Genomic DNA, 19852 nt, shown 5'->3' with positions numbered 1-19852 from the left:
CGTGCTACTTCGTGAAAACGTTTTTACCAAACTTTGACTCGAGTGCGTGCCATGCATACAACGGTAAACAGAGGTTCGGGTGCTACTTCGTGAAAACAACAAATGCCACGTTTGTGCAAAAATTGAAAACACTAATTAGCTTAATTAAAAAAGTAAAGCTGTCTGAGCTTCGAAACATTATGGAATTGTAGGTCTTCGTGCATTATCAACAGAAATGTGAAAAAAATTAAAATGTGTAAAAAAATCCTTAAGCACGTAGAGTGCTACTTCGTGAAAACGCTGACGCAGTGTTGAAGAATAGGCAGACGCGCGCGATCTAGCCGTAGCTGTAGCCGAAGTCGCCGTTTCGGACACGGCCTAAGTCATAGCCATATCCACTGCTGAAGCAGCGCCCTGACGTCGCGCTACATACACTAGTGCACCCTGAAACACCGAAAGGCACCAGGTGGTCGCCATTTTACTACAAGAAAAATGGATGACGAAGACCGTTTCAACCGACTTCTGTTCAGACGTTTTTTCTACTTTTGGCGGACAGTTTTGTGGCTAGAATTATGGCAAAACTGATACTGGTAAGTTGATCATGTTATCTTTGTGGAAAGTTAAGTTAATGTTTAGAGTATTGTTGGTAAATTTTGAGGTTTTAAACAAGGAGGGCGCAACATTTGAAAAGCACTGAGGGGTGGACGCATACATTGTTTGTGATGGTCTCGATGACGAACCTGACAAGAACTTTCAGCACTTTATCCTCTACGCGATAGTGGGGTTAACTTTATAAATAAATACTCCCAAAATGCTCAGCAACAACAAACCAACAAGAGATTACAACAACAAATGGGCAAACTTAAAATGCCATTTAATGAAGTCAAAATAAATGAAAATATGCCTAACTACCAATGAATTGTATTTGTCATGTTATGTTTGTAAACAACTTAGCACATTGTGACATAGGCCATAATAATAATATAAATGGTGTATGGCCACACCAGTAAGTGACCAACGTACAGCTTGCAGTGCTGATACAGCAATGATAGTGACAGTGACTGTACTGTTTTCTTTTTCTTTCTCAGACTCAAAATTATTGGATAACTTTCCGTATGGCGCCACCACTTTTTCACTTATTTTTACAAAAATGGATATATCAATGAGGTAAATTAGATACTATATTATTTCATATCGAATGAAAAAGTGGTGGCGCCATGCGGAAACTTTTCCAAATTATTTTTGCAAACAATGGTTGGTAAACATTTATGTAACAATTTGAAAACATCTTTCCAACCATGCATTTTATAAAAAACGGTTACAAATGCTTTTTATTTATAGACCAACTCGTCCGATCCAAGGCAACGTGCTCCTTTAAATTTGCTTGAAGCACATGTATTGCAGTCCTTGAAAACTTACCAACATTGTGTTGGCTGCTAAAGTTTAAACATTACAAATAGTGCAGTCTCATTCACGCATAGCGCGTTGCCATCGATCACACCCGACCTGCAACTGTTGCGCACAACGGGGTCAAACTTTACAGGCAGTTGGCGAAGTAGTTGTACATTTTAAAATTTTTGCTACTTCATATTCTATTGAAGGCATGAATAGTCAAACATTTCGCGGTATTTTGATGTTCATATCTTAAAAGAATCCACTCGCTGTAATTAAATTTCAAGTTCATGTCATTTCGTGACCTGTGCTACGATGTAAGTAATGAGAGCGCGCAAGCATGCTTGCTTTATCCCTACCGATGCGTTGTGTATAAACAACCGTCATGTTCTTCGCGAGCACCAGTGAGTTTTTGCCAAATCAGGTACTTCAGATCACAAGGAAGATGGTGCCAGCTTTGTTTACTGATGTCGTTAAACTAATACATGTACACCTGCTAACCGAAGTTTAAGTACAGGTACCATATATGCAGTTATGTTGACTCTGCAACTTGCATGGCCTTTGCATTTGGCGTATGCAAAATGGACCTGCTCCACTCTGCTTGTGGGTGCGTTTGATTTGAAGTATTATTCCGGAGGGGGTGGACATGCGTGCATCAATCCGCTTCATTATTATTATTATCATTGTTTTATTAAAAATATTTAAATCAAATTAAGAGGCTGGGGTGTTGTACGTGACAGTCTTATATTTAGCACTCTTTTCAGTCCACATGTTTATTCTTACCTTACAACCTATCCCTGTTAAGCAATGGTTCGTTCCATAAACTTTTGAGCGTTGTGGTCAAGGCTTGCAGTGTGTATGTGCCATGTGTGTCAAGCGTGCTGGAAAACCCATAATTAAGCAGTTTTTAACGATAGAACAACACCAAATTAAAAATCTCTATATTGAAAACTTCAGTTGGCCACCACCTAAGTGTCTTTTCCTCTATGTTCTAATTACTTTAAATTCAGGAATACTGCCCTAACAATCCCTAACCCTACAAAATCAAACGGGCTAAAGTGTTGAACTTTGATAGATCAGGTATGGCCCAGTTAGGATTGGGTGTTTGATTCTGTGGGGTTGTGTATCATCTAGCAGTGCTGTTGAGATTTGATTGAATGGGTATGGTGGATGTGTCAAATGTAGTGTCTGGCATTGCTCTATCCTCAAACGTCTACTGATGTGTAATTTTGTTTGAGTGGGGAAGGTTGAGGTGATTAGTATTAGGGTATGTGTGGGGATGGTGTGTGGGAGGGTATGTGTGGGGATGGTGTGTGGCTTGTAGCAAACAAGTCACCAGGGTGACTGGTGGTAGTTAAGATTTATGTGTGCTTGTCCTTTTTTCTTGCCATAGGTCTTGGAAATGTTTACTTTGTAATAAACAATGCATAAGGCAGGTGGATGGACTCTACCATTGAAATTGAGGTAGTTTCAAAAAGTAATTGTACTTTTTATTTGTTATTGTTATCTAAAAAAGCATATTTCACAAATTTGTATAAAATGTTACATAATCTAAGTACTGTGATGTAATAGTTATGAATTAAAATTTCAATAACAATGGCACCATTTCCTATAAATATGAGGGTTTTCTTAGCTTCATCACCCAGTCTTCAAGTGACTACAGTGATAACAACATGACAGCTTGTGAAGCAAGATTGCTACAGCAGAATTTGAGAAGTGAGGAAGATGATGGGTTTCTAGAGTCCATGATGGGAAAGAAGAAAACCGAGAGACAGCGCCGGAGTGAGGATGAAGGAGTGGTCAAGGGAAAGAAAGGAGGAGGAAAGGGGAAAGCCAAGGCGAAAGGAAAAGGCAAGATCAAGGTTCGTCGACCAAGGGAGACCGAAAAAGCAAAGTTAGATCGACTCTATAAGGAGGAATGTGATGGGCTTCGTCAAGCTATTCGGGATAGTGTAAAGAGGAGTGGCATATCTATGTCCAGAGGAAGATATCGCGCACTTGCTGAAACCTCTGAGAGTGAGGAAGAGGAGTTCCTAGACAGAGCAGTGGCAGAGGCAACAGGATCGCCCCCAGCTTGTTGTGATGAGCAAGCAGACGCCATGGAGGTTGAGGAGACTGGAGAGGAGACAGGAGAAGAGACAGGAGAAGAGAGGGGGGAAACTTCACAGATAGAGACGGGAGGCAGTGAGGAGACAGGAGAGGAGGAGAACAGGGGAGAAATTGCCAGGGGAGATGGGGGAGGAGAAGAGGAGGAGACTGCCGAGGAAGATAACACTGGACCATCCACACGACCACCCAAGACCAAAACCCCCCGAAAAAAGAAGACTAAGCAAGTTCCGCTACCCGACTCTGACAACCCGCCATCCGCCTACCAAGATGACTATGCCCCCGATGAGGCAGGTTGGACTAGAAGCCTTGAGGACGTCCGCATTAGATCGTTTAGAGGGAAGAAACCCCATGGCCCAAAATTTTCGAAGAAAGAGTCGCTGCTTAAGTATTTTTTGAAGTTTTTTCCATTGGCTTTGTTTACCATGATCGTCACTTGGACCAACAAGAGCTTACGTAAAGGCAGGCAGCGACCAACATCACTACAAGAAATTAGAGCATGGGTAGGGATCCACCTGATGATGGGCCTGGTAAAAATCAACAACTACAAGGACTACTGGTCTTCTCATCCTGGGCTGCGCAACAAGCTAATTTCACAGAGCATGAAGCGCCATCGATTTGATGCCCTGAGTCATCACATCTCCTGCAATGACCCGGATAAAAACCCAGATCTGATACGTGACAAAGTTCATCGCTACCATGCCAAGAAGAAATCCCCACTTCATCCAATCCTGCCTGCATGGGACAAGGTGCGCCGAAAATGTCTCAGAAACTACAAACCACACCGGGAGCTGAGTCTCGACGAGGCCATGGTGAAATACCGAGGTTTTAAAGCCAGTGTAAGGAAGTTTTTTATGCCCTTCAAGCCCATTCGCACTGGATTTAAGATCTATGTTCTCGCTGAGGCAGCCACGGGATTCTTCATCAACTTCACTATTCATCCCCACGGAGGAACCCCTACAAAGATGGTAAACATTGTGATGGCGACAGCAAAGCATCAACTCAACCTTTACCATCACATTTTCACAGACCGGCTCTACACCTCAGTTTCCCTGGCTCGTACCCTCCTCGCTAAGCGTACCTATCTGACTGGTGCTGTCAAGAGTAATAGTAAAGGGCTACCAAAGGACTTCACAACATCACAGAGTAATCCAAATCACAAAAAGGTCAAGCACTTGAACACCTGCGAAAGGGGAACCTTTTATACCCGCCAGAACGGCCAACTGACATCATGCCTTTGGAAAGACAGCAAAGTCATGATGCTCCTGTCATCTGCACACCAAGGTTGGAGGGATCCAAACACAGGCACGGTGGTGCGCAAAGTGGCCAACGCAGATGGACGACTTAAGAAAAGGTGTATTCCTGCCCCACCCCAAGCGGTTGACTACACTAAGAACATGGGAGGCGTCGACAAGGGTGACCAACTCAGATCGTACCACACTTGTTCACGGAAATCACAACTTTGGTGGCACAGCATCCTATACTTCCTGCTGGATGTTGCCAGGGTAAACACCAGCAGCCAACGACGGCTCAAGTGCCAGTACCAGTGGCACTGATGACGACCAGAGTGATGGCCGTGTACTAACACACTCCAAGTTCGTGCTTGCAGTAGTCTCTGAGCTTATCGATGGGTACGCAACAGGAGATGTGCCAAAACAACCTCCAACTTGTCCTGTCCCTGGGAGCAACAGTGCAGGCCACGTCTCCGTGAAGATGCCAGGTCGGAATGCAAGATGGTGTAGGTGGTGTCGGCTGAAGAAACGCCTCACTAAGTCGGGACATCCCAAGTCAACACGCCGAGGTTGCAATGTGTGTGGAGTCAACCTATGTCCAGGAAGATGCTTCATAGAATTCCATTCCATCAAAGAAAGAGAGGCAGACTCCACCACAAGCACCACCGACTAGATCTACATGCACCACCAACAAGGCAGCCACTGACCGCCCCTCCCAACCAAAAAAAAGAAAAAAGAAAAGAAAAAAAAAAGGAAGGATGAAAAAATAAACAGAAAAATAAACAAAAAACAACAAAAAGGACAATGATGATCTATGAAGCTAACAGTGCGAAACCCAAGTTGAGCTTCAAATGAACTGAGCCCTAACAAAATTTAAAAAAAATAGTGTACAGTGTACATACATAATTGTTTGATTATGTTGTATTAGGTACTCTGTGATTTCACTGATCTTTTTGTACACACACCATGTGTACACACTCCAACAAAATCAAACAAAGAAGGCCTGTTGGAGTTTGTTAGGTTGTGTATTTTCCCCTTTGAGCAGACTGTTTCATTTTGTTTGATTGGGTACAGTTCCCAGTACATAGTGGTAAAAGCTGTTGGAATGTGTTGGGTTAGGGATTGATTCTAGTAAAAACCTTTTGGGGGTTAGGGCTTTAGAGGCAGAGGACACTATTGGTAATTGTCAAAGGCAAGTCTTCACACTTGGTGTATCGCAACATATGCATAAAATAACAAACCTGTGAAAATTTGGGCTCAATCGGTCGTCGAAGTTGCGAGATAATAATGAAGTAAAAAAAACACCCTTGTCACACGAAGTTGTGTGCGTTCAGATGCTTGATTTCCAAACCTCAAGTTCTAAACTTGAGGTCTCGAAATCAAATTCGTGGAAAAAATACTTTTTTTCACGAAAACTATGTCACTTCAGAGGAAGCCGTTTCTCACAATGTTTGATTACACCAACCTCTCTCCATTACTCGTCACTAATTAAGGTTTTATGATGATAATTATTTTGAGTAATTACCAATAGTGTCCACTGCCTTTAAATGCCGATAAAAACCTGGCTAATATTTTGATCGAATGTGGCGAGTGTCCACGGCATGTACATGTACAATATTGAAAAAGCGCTGACTCCAGCACTCGTAAACCTTCACTGGCACACACTGGGTTTCTGCCCTCACGCCCTATAACAATCGTGCATTACTGTGCACTGTGCATAATTGAGAAGCGACTTAGTAGAGTTGAATAATGACGGTCAATGTGAGACTTGGCGTGTATACAAACTATTTGTAATAAAAGCGTAAGTTTTTGAGTACCTTAAAACCTTGAAGTTTAAAATTTGTTGAATCCCATTTGAACTAAACCCAAGTGGATTCTACGACTTCTCAATTCTCTAATGTTGTGCAGTGCAGCAATTTTCTCAGAACATGTTTTCCAGTCCAGCAAAACTTGCCAACCTTTTACCTATTACCAGCATATAAGTTTCTCAAACACACCTTTTTTCTGTCTAAAAAACAAAATAATTTTGTTTAACCCCAGGTTTTTGTTTTGAACTTGTGCTGTCTTAACTCACGAAACTTGATGTTGTGAAGTTTCTAAAATGCTGTACTGTTTTGGTTTTCCTTGAGGCTCATGTTGTCCCGTCACTGAATGTTTTGGGCTCTAATAATATTCAAACTCTCAAATAGTAAACGAGTCCATGTTGTACTGTTGCTGAAATTGTCCATATAAGCATGATTGCATTTGATAAAATGTTTCTGACTGTGTATGTTATTTTGTTTGCAGGTTAGGCACTGACTGAAGAGCAGTATCTATCATGGACAAAAGCTTCCTTCATGAGAAGATGTTTTTATCAAGCTCAACTTGGATTGTCATATTTGGGACAACTTTGCATCACTCCTTCCTTTCTAAGGTATTTTGAAACTGTGAATTCTTCTTAGTGTTGAAACCCCGGGCAATGATTTAAAATTCTTAAATTGCTCCAGATGATGACGTCTCTTAGTTGCCCCAACCACATGCAGTTACAGTCCTTGAAAACTTGCCACCATTGGGTTGGCTGCTAAAATCTACGAAGAATAAGTTTTTGAGTACCTTAAACTTGAAATTTAAAATTTGTTGAATCCCATTAGAACTAAACCCCAGTGGATTCTGCGACATCTCAATTTTCTAACAGTGTGCATTGCATTAATTTTCTCAAAATATGTTTTCAGTCCTACAAGACTTGCCAATCTAATGCTTATTACCAATGTATACGTTTCTCAAACACACTTTTTGTCCAGTCCCCTATAAACTTGCAGGTCTAAATGTTTTTTAAAGGCAGTGGACACTATTGGTTATTACTCAAAATAATTATCATCATAAAACCTTTCTTGATTACGAGTAATGGAGAGAGGTTGATAGTATAAAACATTGTGAGAAACGGCTCCCTCTGAAGTGACGTAGTTTTCGAGAAAGAAGTAATTTTCCACGAATTTGATTCGAGACCTCGAGTTTAGAACTTGAGGTCTCGAAATCAAGAATCAGAAAGCACACAACTTCGTGTGACAAGGTTTTTTTCCTCTTTCATTATTATCTAGCAATTTCTACAACCGATTGAGCTCAAATTTTTACAGGTTTGTTATTTTATGCATATGATGAGATACACTAAGTGAGAAGACTGGTCTTTGACATTTACCAATAGTGTTCACTGTCTTTAACTCTCATACTAAACCCCCTTTGTTTAGAATCTGCGCTGTCTCAACTATTGAAAGCTTAAGTTTTCTAAAGATCTTTTCTCCAGTCCCACACAACTTGTCACCTAATGATATTCCATCGAAAATTTAGTCATGAGCCTCTGTTGGGATGTCTGCCAAAGTTTCCAAACTTGCTTAACTATTACCAACATTAAAAAAATTTCTGAGCCAATGTTGTGATGTCCACTAAAAGTGTTTTTCAGCCCCTCGCAAACTTGCAGGTCTAATATTTTTCAGACGAATTATTGATGTCTCAACTCTCTTTAAAGCTGTTGTTGTGTAGGGCCTACATCTTCTCAAAAAATTTTCTCCAGTCTCACAAAACTTGACTATAAAGTTTTAACAACGAGCAATTGGTTTATGTTGTGGTTTCTGCTCATGTTTTTCACAGCACATGTTTTGGAGCTCTTAAAACTAAAACTTGGAAGTCATGTGGGTTTTTTCTACTCTCAAACTGAACCCTGATTCTGTGCCATCTCAAAGCTTGAAAGCTATAGTTGTGCAGCACTTAAAAGCAGTAAACACTATTGGTAGTTACTCAAAATAATTATAATCATAAAACCTTTCTTGATTACGAGTATTGGGGAGAGGTTGATAGTATAAAACATTGTGAGAAACAGCTCCCTCTGAAGTGATTTAGTTTTCAAGAGATAAGTTATTTTCCACGAACTTGATTTCGAGACCTCAGATTTAGAATTTGAGGTCTCAAAATCAAGCATCTGAAAGCACACAACTTTTAGTGAGACCATGGTGCGACAAGGGTGTTTTTTCTTTCATTAATACTTTGCAACTTCGACAACCGTTTGAGCTCAAATTTTCACAGGTTTGTTATTTTGTGCATTATGTTGAGATACACCAAGTGTGAAGACTAGTCTTTGACAATTACCAGTAGTGTCCAGTGTCTTTAAGTTAACGTTCTCCAGTCCTGCAAAAATTGCCAACCTAATGATACATCAACATATAATGTTTTCCTGAGCCTTTTAATTAAAGCAAACAATCCCAATGTGTCTTTGGACTCGACTTGATTCTTTGTTACGCATTATCCTGTGTCTTTACAGCTACTGCTGGAAAGAATCATCAGCCATCATGAAACCTTGATCCAATCCAGCTGAGGCAGATCCCAAGCTTCAATAGATTCTATCAATCCAGGTAAGTTTTCAGCAGTTCTCTTTTTTTTTTATTTAACAAATATCCAGTACGTAGCAATTTTTAATTTTCAACTCTACTACCTGTAAGCTTTTAACAACTGTCTACTGAAATAAAAAGATTTGAATCACGGTGACCTTCATCAATAGAACACACTGCCATTGAAATAAAACTAATAATAATAAAACGTCAATCTTCCGAACCGAATATGTTCACGTAAGAAGAATTGTACCTATTAGGACAATCTGAGAAACATTACTGCAGTAAAGCTGCCCAGATTTAAATTTAGGGGCATAAGAACTTATGTCTTTTCAAAAAACCACTTTACCTCAAATTGAAATGTTTCTAAAATGCTTTAGGCTGGCTGCTGCTGCATGCTTCTAATTGAAGCTTTTTATTGACATTAGTTTGAAGGGCGATAACCAAGTGATAGTTTAATAAAGCAGAGACAGCATTACATTCAATAAGATAGAAACTTACAACCCTAAGAAATTTTACACTATTTTTGGACATGCTTGCCTTTGTAGGAAAGACATGCGAGACTTCAGTCAAAAAGAAATTCAATTATCTGTTACTCGGCTGTTCAAGGACAAATTTCTAACAATGAGTGAATGAACGCACCGTTTAACACTCAGAAATGATTATGGGGGTTTGGAAAGCATGCAAGCTGAAAGGCACATCTAAAGGCACAAAGACACTAATATTGGTAATTTCTGAAACTAGTTGTTACCATAAAAACTGACTTGGTATCGAGCAAAGAGAGCGGTTGTTGGTAAAAAAACATTGTGAGAAATAAATTACTCTAAAGTACCATAGTTTTTGAGTAAAGATGTATCTTCTCACTCAAATAATAACTGACTTCAACTGAAGTCTTTTATTGTGCATCTGAAAGCACACAAGAGTGTTTTTTCTTTCATTATATTCTTGCAAATTTTCAGTTTTGTTTTAATTTTATGCATATGTTAGGGTACACCGAGAGAGAAAACTAGTCTTTTACAATTACCAAACATATCCAGTGCCTTTAGGGAATTACTGATGTTCATTCAGAACCATTTGCAGACAGTTTGTTTATTAGACCAAAACTAATGCAAGAAACCAATTGTTTTATTTTACAGAGAACACAACTGTAACTAGATGATTGAGGCAGTGTTTACTCTACATGTAAGGCTCCAGTGTCGTTTCTACACTGAGTGTTGACTATATAACACTATCGGAAGGATATGCAATTGCTGAAAGAGGTACGCAAAACAATCACTGGTTTCTAGTACAAACTGCAAATGCAATTGCTGTGAGAGGTTCAAAAGACAACCTCTTTTTATAAATACCATCCTAGGACCAAACTATCAGAACAATAGAAATATAATTTGAAATGAATCTTAGATTTTCAGGCATCTCTTTAAAATGTCAAGTGTAGCACACTACACATTTTCACCACAAGGTTACTGATAATAGCTTGATTCAGTTGGTTCATTATTGTTGGTGTTAGCTAAAGAAGATCAGAGAGTCTTGTTTCGAATGTTGAGTTGTTACACACCCCGCATTCTTTTTAAAACCACCACTACTCAAAAGAGATGTGATTTTACAGAAAATGTTTACTTCATTGAATCTCCATCATGCCTTCCAAAGCAAGACATGAAGAGAAGATTCTAAAAGTAGTTTTCTTGCAGCATCAAAGCAGTTCAAATAGATTTAAGCTTTGAAACTCTACAGAAAAGTGCATATGAAAACGGTCCACTATCAACAAAAAAACAGCCACTAATCTGAAAAGTTATGTTTATGTTTCAGGATTACACATCAAATCAGTTGTCTGCCTCTACTACATGGCGAGCCATCATCACAGATGACTCAGACGCCAAGTATAGCTACCTATTTGTTCGATGTTAGCCAGGTTTTCAGCCTGAAGAGCCATCTTTGCAGTAAGGGCAACAAAGTTGGACTGTTATGCAAGAACAATTGGCGCAAGGTACGTTTTTATAAATAAAACAAACTATTGGAGAAAGCAACAAAACAGTTTTTGTTCCCAAAAGTCAATTTGTTCCAAAATTTCACGAAAAAATAGGTTTTAAAAGCATTCAGTTTCTTTTTGGGCAAAGGCTAGGCTCTCGGGCAGGCAGAGGCTGGGCTCTCGGGCAGGCAGAGGCTGGGCTCTCGGGCAGGCAGAGGCTGGGCTTTCGGGCAGGCAGAGGCTGGGCTCTCGGGCAAGCAGAGGCTGGGCTCGTTGGCAGGCAGAGGCTTGGCTCGTTGGTAGGCAGAGGCTGGGCTTTTGGGCAGGCAGAGGCTGGGCTCGTTGGCAGGCAGAGGCTGGGCTCGTGAGTAAGCAGAGGCTGGGCACTCAGGCAAGCAGAGGCTGGGCTCTCCGGCAGGCAGAGGCTGGTCTCTTGGGGCAGGCAGAGGCTGAGCTTTCGATCAGGCAGAGGCTGGGCTCTTGGGCAGGCAGAGGCTGGGCTTTCGGGGCAGGCAGAGGCTGGGCTTTCGGGGCAGGCAGAGGCTGGGCTCTCAGGGCAGGCAGAGGCTGGGCTCTCGAGCAAGCTGAGGCTGGGCTCTTGAGCAAGCAGAGGCTTGGCTCGAGGGCAGGCAGAGGCTTGGCTTGAGGGCAGACAGAGGCTGGGTCCGTGGTTAGGCAGAGGCTTGGCTCGTTGGCAGGCAGAGGCTGGGCTCGTTGCCAGGCAGAGGCTGGGCTCGTTGGCAGGCAGAGGCTGGGCTCGTTGGCAGGCAGAGGCTGGGCTTGTTAGCAGCCTAACAAAAAGCTCACTACATTTTTGTTCACTTTTACACTAAGATGACAGTCATCTCACAAAGCTTGTAGGTGGAAGACACAATTGTTATCAAAACTTGGAGTTGTTTTTGAAACCTAAAGTGTACAAAAGACACTGTACTGGAACTTATCAAACAAGTTTTTTAAAAAGCTCGAGTTCTACATCAACATTTCATGTAATACACTCGAGTTCACATACTATAAAATCTTGAATTCAAGGTCGGCTTTTTTGTAACCGTTCATATATCTTTATCTTTTGTCTTTACAGGACCATTGGTACAATCTTCTTGACGTTAAAGAACAGAGAAGACCAAGGATCAAGAGAGTCATCTTGTACAGATTCTTCTGAAAAGACTGCTTTCACTTTATTGTGGTAAAATCCAACAGTCAAACTACCACTTCCCTCCTCATGGTAATCTCCAACTTGCCTTTAAATTTATGTCTGACAACCACTTCACTCCATATGTCTAAATCACTTCTCTCTTTAATCTAAATACCACTTCCTTCCATCAGTCTAACATTCACTTCTCTCCATATGTCTAACAACTTCTCTCTATATGTCTAACAACATCTTCCCTCATACGTCTAACCTAACACTTCTTTCCTTACGCCTAACATCTGCTCTCCATACGTCTATTTCACTTCCCTCCATACGTCTATACCACTTCTCTCTTTACGTCTAACAGATCTCTCCATACATCTGAAAACTTCTCTCCTTACATCTCATTCACCTCTCATCTGTCCGACAACTTTTCTCCAAAAGTCAAACAAGCACTTTTCTCTGTACATCTAAATGACGTCTCTCCATACATCTAACTTCCACTTCTCCATACGTCTATTTCACTTCCCTCCACACGTCTAACAAATTCTCTCTATACGTCTAACAACTTCTCTCCATCTGTCTGACAACTTCTCTCCATTGGTCTAATTCGCTTCTCTCTATACATCTATAAGCACTTCTCTCCTTACATTCCTAACCCTAACAATTACTCTCCTTACGTCTAATTCTCTTCTGTTCATCTGTCTGACAACTTCTCTCCATCCTTCTAATTCCTTTCTCTCTATAAAGTGAAACAACCACTTCTCTCCTTACGTCTAACAACTGCTCTCCATGCGTCTAACTACCACTTTTCTCTGTATGTCTAAATCACTTCCCTCCAAACCACTTCTCTCCATACGTCTAACAACTACTCTCCTTGCGACTAATTCACTTCTCTTCATCTGTCTGACAATTTCTTTCCATACGTCTATATACGTCTAACAACCACTTCCCTCGATACATCTAACAACTTCTCTCTATTCATCTTAACAACCACTTCTCCCCATACGTCTAACAACTTCTCTCAATGAGTCTAACAACTCCTCTCCATACGTGTACAACATTCTTCATGCCCTAACAACTTCTTTCCATATGTCTGACAACTTCTCTTCATATGTCTAACAACTTCTCTAGATCTTCTAACAACATTCTCCATGCTTCTAACAACTTCTTTCCATATGCTAACAACTTATCTTCATGCGTCAACAACTTCTCTTCATGCGTCTAGCAACTTATCTAACAACGTCTAATTCGCTTCTCTTCATACGTCTGACAACTTCTCTCCATTCGTCTAATTCGCTAATTCGGATTAATGGAGTCATCTTGTAGCGATTCTTGTAATGAAAAGACTGCTTTCACTTTATCTTATCAAATTCTTAGCGTCAAACTACATTTTCCCTCCTCATGGTAATCTTCAACTTCCCTTTAAATTTATGTCTAACAACCACTTCTCTCTATATGTCTAAATCACTTCCCTCCATACATCTAACATTCACTTCTCTCCATACGTCTGACAACTTCTCTCCTTACGTCTGACAACTTCTCTCCATACATCTGACAACTTCTCTCCTTACTTCTAATTCACTTCTCTTTATACTTCTAATAACTTCTCTCCTTACGTCTGACAACTTCTCTTCTTATATCTTATTCACCTTTCTTCATACATCTGACAACTCTCTCCGTACATCTATCGACTTCTCTCCTTACGTCTGACAACTTCTCTCCTTCGTCTAATTTAATTCTCTTTAAACCTCTAACAACTTCTCTCCTTACGTCTAACAACTTCTTTTCTTACGTCTAATTCACGTCTCTTCGTACGTCTAACTACTTCTCTCCCACCGTCTAATAACTTCTCTCCTTACGTCTAACTCACTTCTCTTCATACATCTAATTCACTTCTCTCCATCTGTCTGACAACTTCTCTCCATACATCTAATTCGCTTCTCTTAACAAGTACAGTCTCTATATGGTTTATTCTATTTAAAATATAGACTAAAATAAAGGACTCTTTAATACAAGTTGTTTCTGTTATATTTCTTTATTCCTTACTCTCATTAAGCAAATACAATAAAATGTACTTTATTACAACTGTTTAGATAAGTTAAACATTAAATTGAAAATTAACTGTAACATTAAAGTAAAAATAGATGTAAGAAGAGAAGTTGTTAGACGTATGTAGAGAAGTTGTCAGACGTATGGAGAGAAGTTGTTAGACATATGGAGAGAAGTTGTTAGACGTATGAAGAGAAGTTGTTAGACGTATGGAGAGAAGTTGTTAGACGTATGGAGAGAAGTAAATTAGACGTATGGAGAGAAAGTGTCAGACGTATGAAGAGAAGTAAATTAGACATATGAAGAGAAGTTGTTAGACGTATAAAGAGAAGTTGTTAGACGTATGGAGAGAAGTTGAATAGACGTATGGAGAGAAGTTGTCAGACGTATGAAGAGAAGTAAATTAGACGTATGAAGAGAAGTTGTAAGACGTATGGAGAGAAGTTGTCAGACGTAAGAAGAGAAGTTGTAAGATGTATGGAGAGAAGTCGTTAGACGAATGAAGAGAAGTAAATTAGATGTAAGAAGGGAAGTTGTTAGACGTATGGAGAGAAGTTGTCAGACGTAAGGAGAGAATTTGTTAGACGTATGAACGGAAGTGAATTAGATGTATGGAGAGAAGATATCAGATGTAAGGAGAGAAGTTGTTAGACGTATGAAGAGAAGTGAATTAATATGAGAAGGGAAGTTGAAGTTTGACGTTAAGCATTTGTCCACAATAAAGTGAAAGCAGTCTTTTCATTACAAGAATCTGTACAAGATAACTCCATTGATCCGTGGTCTTCTCAGTTCTTTAATGTAAGCTCCATGACGGCGCATAAAGATTGTACCCATGGTCCTGTAAAGACAAAAGATAACGATTTATGGTTACAAAAAATCAACTTCGAATCAAGATCGGATAGTATGTCTTACTCAAGTGTACTACTTGACACAAGGAAAGTGGTAATTAAACGTATAAAGAAAATTGAATAACACATATGGAGAAAAATGGTACTTAGACTTATGGAGAGAAGTTGTTAGACTTGTTAAGAAAAGGGTACTTAGACTTATGGAGAGAAGTTGTTAGACTTGTTAAGAGAAGCGAATTAGATGTATGGAGAGAAGTTGTCAGACAGATGGAGAGAAGTGAATTAGACGTAAGGAGAGAAGTTATTAGACGGTGGGAGAGAAGTATTTCTGTTCTAATCAAACCTCAGGATTTGAAAAAAAACCCACTAAATTTAACAGTTGAAGTTTTCAAATTATATTGAAACTCAAGTGTGGTTACATGATGACAATTAAGCGATGAGAAAATAATCGATAGCCGGCATTCATTTTGCTTTACTTCAGGCAGATATCATTCCATGACCTTAGAGTAGAACTATGAAAGTTTTGAAATTAAATTTGATTTGAAACCTTTTTTATCATAAACCAAAATCAGGACGCATTATAGCTGACCCTGAACTTGGTATTAGCTGACCTGTGATGCAATAAAATCACTACCTAAAGGACTTGTATGTATAATTTATGACCAAAGAGTTGGATTGACTTACAAACTAATTGTACGATGAAATTTCACTCCTGGTGCATGAAGACACGGACTAGAAGCAAACATCACACAATCTTGGATGGTTCAATACATCAAGCACACTCAGGGGCACATGAAAGAAAAGTGAAAACAAGTAATATTAATTTAAAAAAACCTTTACGTTGATGACTTAAATGGTTTTGGTACTTTTTGTAGGACACAAAACACAAGGTCCACAATTTTACATTTAACTTACACAGTAAGTGGTAAATATGTTTTACATGCTAAAATCTTTTACATTCCTTACAGCTAATTCTTCATCGTACATTCCACACATGTTTCCAAAAGTCTTCAAAGCAACGACATGTTTTATCACAATGCTATAATTTAACCGTTTATCCATATTTGTATCTTATGTGGGATCGTCCCCTCCTCTATCGCAAAAAAAGTATTTCCCTTTAAAAAATGTGCTTTGCCCTTCTCAATGGAGATATGCAAATTAGTCACGTTGGCTCGCTCCTTCGATATAATAAGGCCGTGTCCGAAACGACGACTTCGGCTACAGCTACGTCTAGATCAGCGCGTCTACCAGTGTTGAAGAATAGGCAGACGCGCGCGATCTAGCCGTAGCTGTAGCCGAAGTCGCCGTTTCGGACACGGCCTTAGACTGGTCCCCTGTGTTTATCATTCATGATCCTCGTAGTGTGACGTCAGGGCTACTTTGATGAGCACATTTTCGGCGTGGCGTTGACCTTTCCTTGAAGACAAAATGGCTGACCGCAAAAGACTCCAATTTTTCTCTCCAGTTATTCTGTTTTTTATAGCCAATTCGGTTGACAAAACTACTGCAAAATGAATAAGGTTAGTTGAATATTAGTTATAGAATCTTGTGGGAGTGTTTTTGAGGTTTATATGAGGTTTCAAAACGGCAAAAATGGTGCAAACACATATCTTAAATTGTCGGTGTGGCGTGGGCTTAAGTCATTGTGTGTGCAATGTGCGGTATGCTAAACTGTGCAGTGTGGCGGCAATCTTCGAAGCGCACGTGTTGATAATGCCTGAAGTTCGTCTAGGAAAAATTTCCGTATGGCGTCACCAATTTTTCATTCGATATGAAATAAGAAAAAGTTTCCGTATGGCGCCACCACTTTTTCATTCGATATGAAATAATATAGTATCTAATTTACCTCAATGAGATATCCTTTTTTGTAAAAATTATTGAAAAAGTGGTGGCGCCATATGGAATGTTATCCTGAAATAATACAGTATCTAATTAAAATGAGTGAAAAGGTGGTGGCGCCATTATCCCCATACACATAAAGTTATCCCTCGTCTCTTTCCGACAATTGTTAAGCGAGTTCGCACTAGACTTAATTTGGGCAAACTAATCTAGCCAATGAGTAGCCCAGGTTGGACTCCTCCATTGCAGGCAACACGACGGAGTGCAGGGTATGAAGGTCCCGTATCATTGCAAACAAAATTCAAAAATCTGTTACAAATATTTCTACCTTAATCGGGAGTCTGAACTTTTACTCATATGTTACTTGTAGTTGGAACTCCAAGCCCGCATTATTTAAAATTGTTGAATTGTCTCCTTTGGTGTTAATATTTTGTAAAACGAAAAATTAAATTGCATTTCCATTCCCGTGTAAACACTTTCTTGCACTGATCACTGGCGGCCTACTATTTGCAGCCAAATTGCCTTCAACTTGCGTCAACGAAACACTAGGCAGATTGATAATAGTCGGGGAGCAATTTACACAAACTGCAGAACTTTGCGACACCTTGTGCCAAGACTCCAGGTGCTGGAAGCGTATTTTTTCCCCAGGACAAATAAGGCCACTTTTTACCATAAATTAGCGCATGCTAACCGCACCTGCACGCATTTACAAAATGCGAGTGAGTACACCGTACGTAATCAGCACGTGTAAGTACGGCCTCCTTATGACAACGTGGCACTCGCAAGATGATCGTATGTGTAAGCACATTGTAAGCATGTAGTACTCGCATACCAGGGTTTTGCTTCTTTCTGTTTTCCAAGCAAGTAGAACCAATTAACCTATTTTGCTGAACTTTTCACTGTTTTATTTCATCTTTCTAACCATTTGTGAAATCGACCCCAGGATGGTTAGGGTCAAAGGTTCATTTTTTTTATGTAAAATTAATTTTTTTTATATATTTTTTTATATTTACAGGCATGAAGAGATTGAGTACTCCTGAAGAGAATCAACATCTTCGGATCAGTCTACACTTATAGATTTCAAGACAAGAGCTCACTGGAACAAGGAGATGAAATCACCACCGGCGACGAGGACAACGATGACGACCTGATGCCACAGAGATGTCTTACTGATGAGCAGGCCGATTTTTTGACTGGTTTATTCATTGAAAAATGCGCCACTTCATATAAGGTGATTTATAAGTTTTGAAAAACAAGCCCCCTACTATTTGGTTTTATATTTTGAACTCTGAAAACAGAAGAGCAAAAATTCAGTGACAAAGGGTTCGCCACCCGCAAGGAAACCTCTGGCCGATTTTTTAACTGTGTTTGATTGAAAATTGCACCACTTCAAATTGACAGTTGACATTTGGTAAATTTTGAAAAATAACAGGAAACCCCTCCAAATATTTTGATATACAAATACGTTCGTTTTATTTCAGAGGTTTTATATTTTACCTGTGAAAACAGAGAGCAAAAATCAGTGACAGTCTGTAAGAAAACCCCTGGCCAATTATTTTTTAAATGTTTGGGGAAAAAGCAAACATAGTTTGTTGATGTATCAAAATCTTTACCTCGGATGGATTCATCGCTACTGTGACAGGGTTTTGCTTCTTTCTGTTTTCTAAGCAAGTAGAACCAATTAACCTATTTTGCTGAACTTTTCACTGTTTTATTTCATCTTTCTAACCATTTGTGAAATCGACCCAAGGATGGTTAGGGTCAAAGGTGCATTTTTTTATGTAAAAGTAGTTTTTTTTATATATTTTTTTATATTTACAGGCATCAAGGGATTGAGTACTCCTGAAGATAATCAACATTTTCGGATCAGTCTACACTTAGAGATCTCAAGACAAAAGCTCACTGGAACAAGGAGATGAAATCACCACCGGCGACTAGGATAACGATGACGACCTGATGCCACAGAGATGTCTCACTGATGAGGAGGCCGATGTTTTGACTGGTTTATTCATTGGAAAATGCGCCACTTCATATAAGGTGATTTATAAGTTTTGAAAAACAAGCCCCCTACTATTTGGTTTTATATTTTGAACTCTGAAAACAGAAGAGCAAAAATTCAGTGACAAAGGGTTCGCCACCCGCAAGGAAACCTCTGGCCAATTTTTTAACTGTGTTTGATTGAAAATTGCACCACTTCAAATTGACAGTTGACATTTGGTAAATTTTGAAAAATAACAGGAAACCCCTCCAAATATTTTGATATACAAATACGTTCGTTTTATTTCAGAGGTTTTATATTTTACCTGTGAAAACAGAGAGCAAAAATCAGTGACAGTCTGTAAGAAAACCCCTGGCCAATTATTTTGTAAATGTTTGGGGAAAAAGCAAACATAGTTTGTTGATGTATCAAAATCTTTACCTTGGATTGATTCATCGCTACTGTGACAGGGTTTTGCTTCTTTCTGTTTTCTAAGCAAGTAGAACCAATTAACCTATTTTGCTGAACTTTTCACTGTTTTATTTCATCTTTCTAACCATTTGTGAAATCGACCCAAGGATGGTTAGGGTCAAAGGTGCATTTTTTTATGTAAAAGTAGTTTTTTTTATATATTTTTTTATATTTACAGGCATCAAGGGATTGAGTACTCCTGAAGATAATCAACATTTTCGGATCAGTCTACACTTAGAGATCTCAAGAGAAGAGCTCACTGGAACAAGGAGATGAAATCACCACCGGCGACTAGGATAACGATGACGACCTGATGCCACAGAGATGTCTCACTGATGAGGAGGCCGATGTTTTGACTGGTTTATTCATTGGAAAATGCGCCACTTCATATAAGGTGATTTATAAGTTTTGAAAAACAAGCCCCCTACTATTTGGTTTTATATTTTGAACTCTGAAAACAGAAGAGCAAAAATTCAGTGACAAAGGGTTCGCCACCCGCAAG

General features: G+C 39.5%; 1 long non-coding RNA gene across 1 annotated transcript; it reads left to right on the top strand.

The window, feature by feature from the left end:
• The first annotated feature begins 460 nt into the window (after positions 1-460).
• On the top strand, positions 461-10275 carry LOC117292946. Its single transcript, XR_004519336.1, has 4 exons — positions 461-569; positions 6996-7122; positions 9001-9091; positions 10204-10275. It is a non-coding gene; the product is annotated as an uncharacterized LOC117292946 (long non-coding RNA).
• Positions 10276-19852: the final 9577 nt, after the last annotated feature.

This window comes from Asterias rubens, chromosome 7, assembly GCF_902459465.1.
Source record: "Asterias rubens chromosome 7, eAstRub1.3, whole genome shotgun sequence".
Classification (NCBI taxonomy): domain Eukaryota; kingdom Metazoa; phylum Echinodermata; class Asteroidea; order Forcipulatida; family Asteriidae; genus Asterias; species Asterias rubens.
This window is presented reverse-complemented; position numbering and strand designations above follow the sequence as displayed.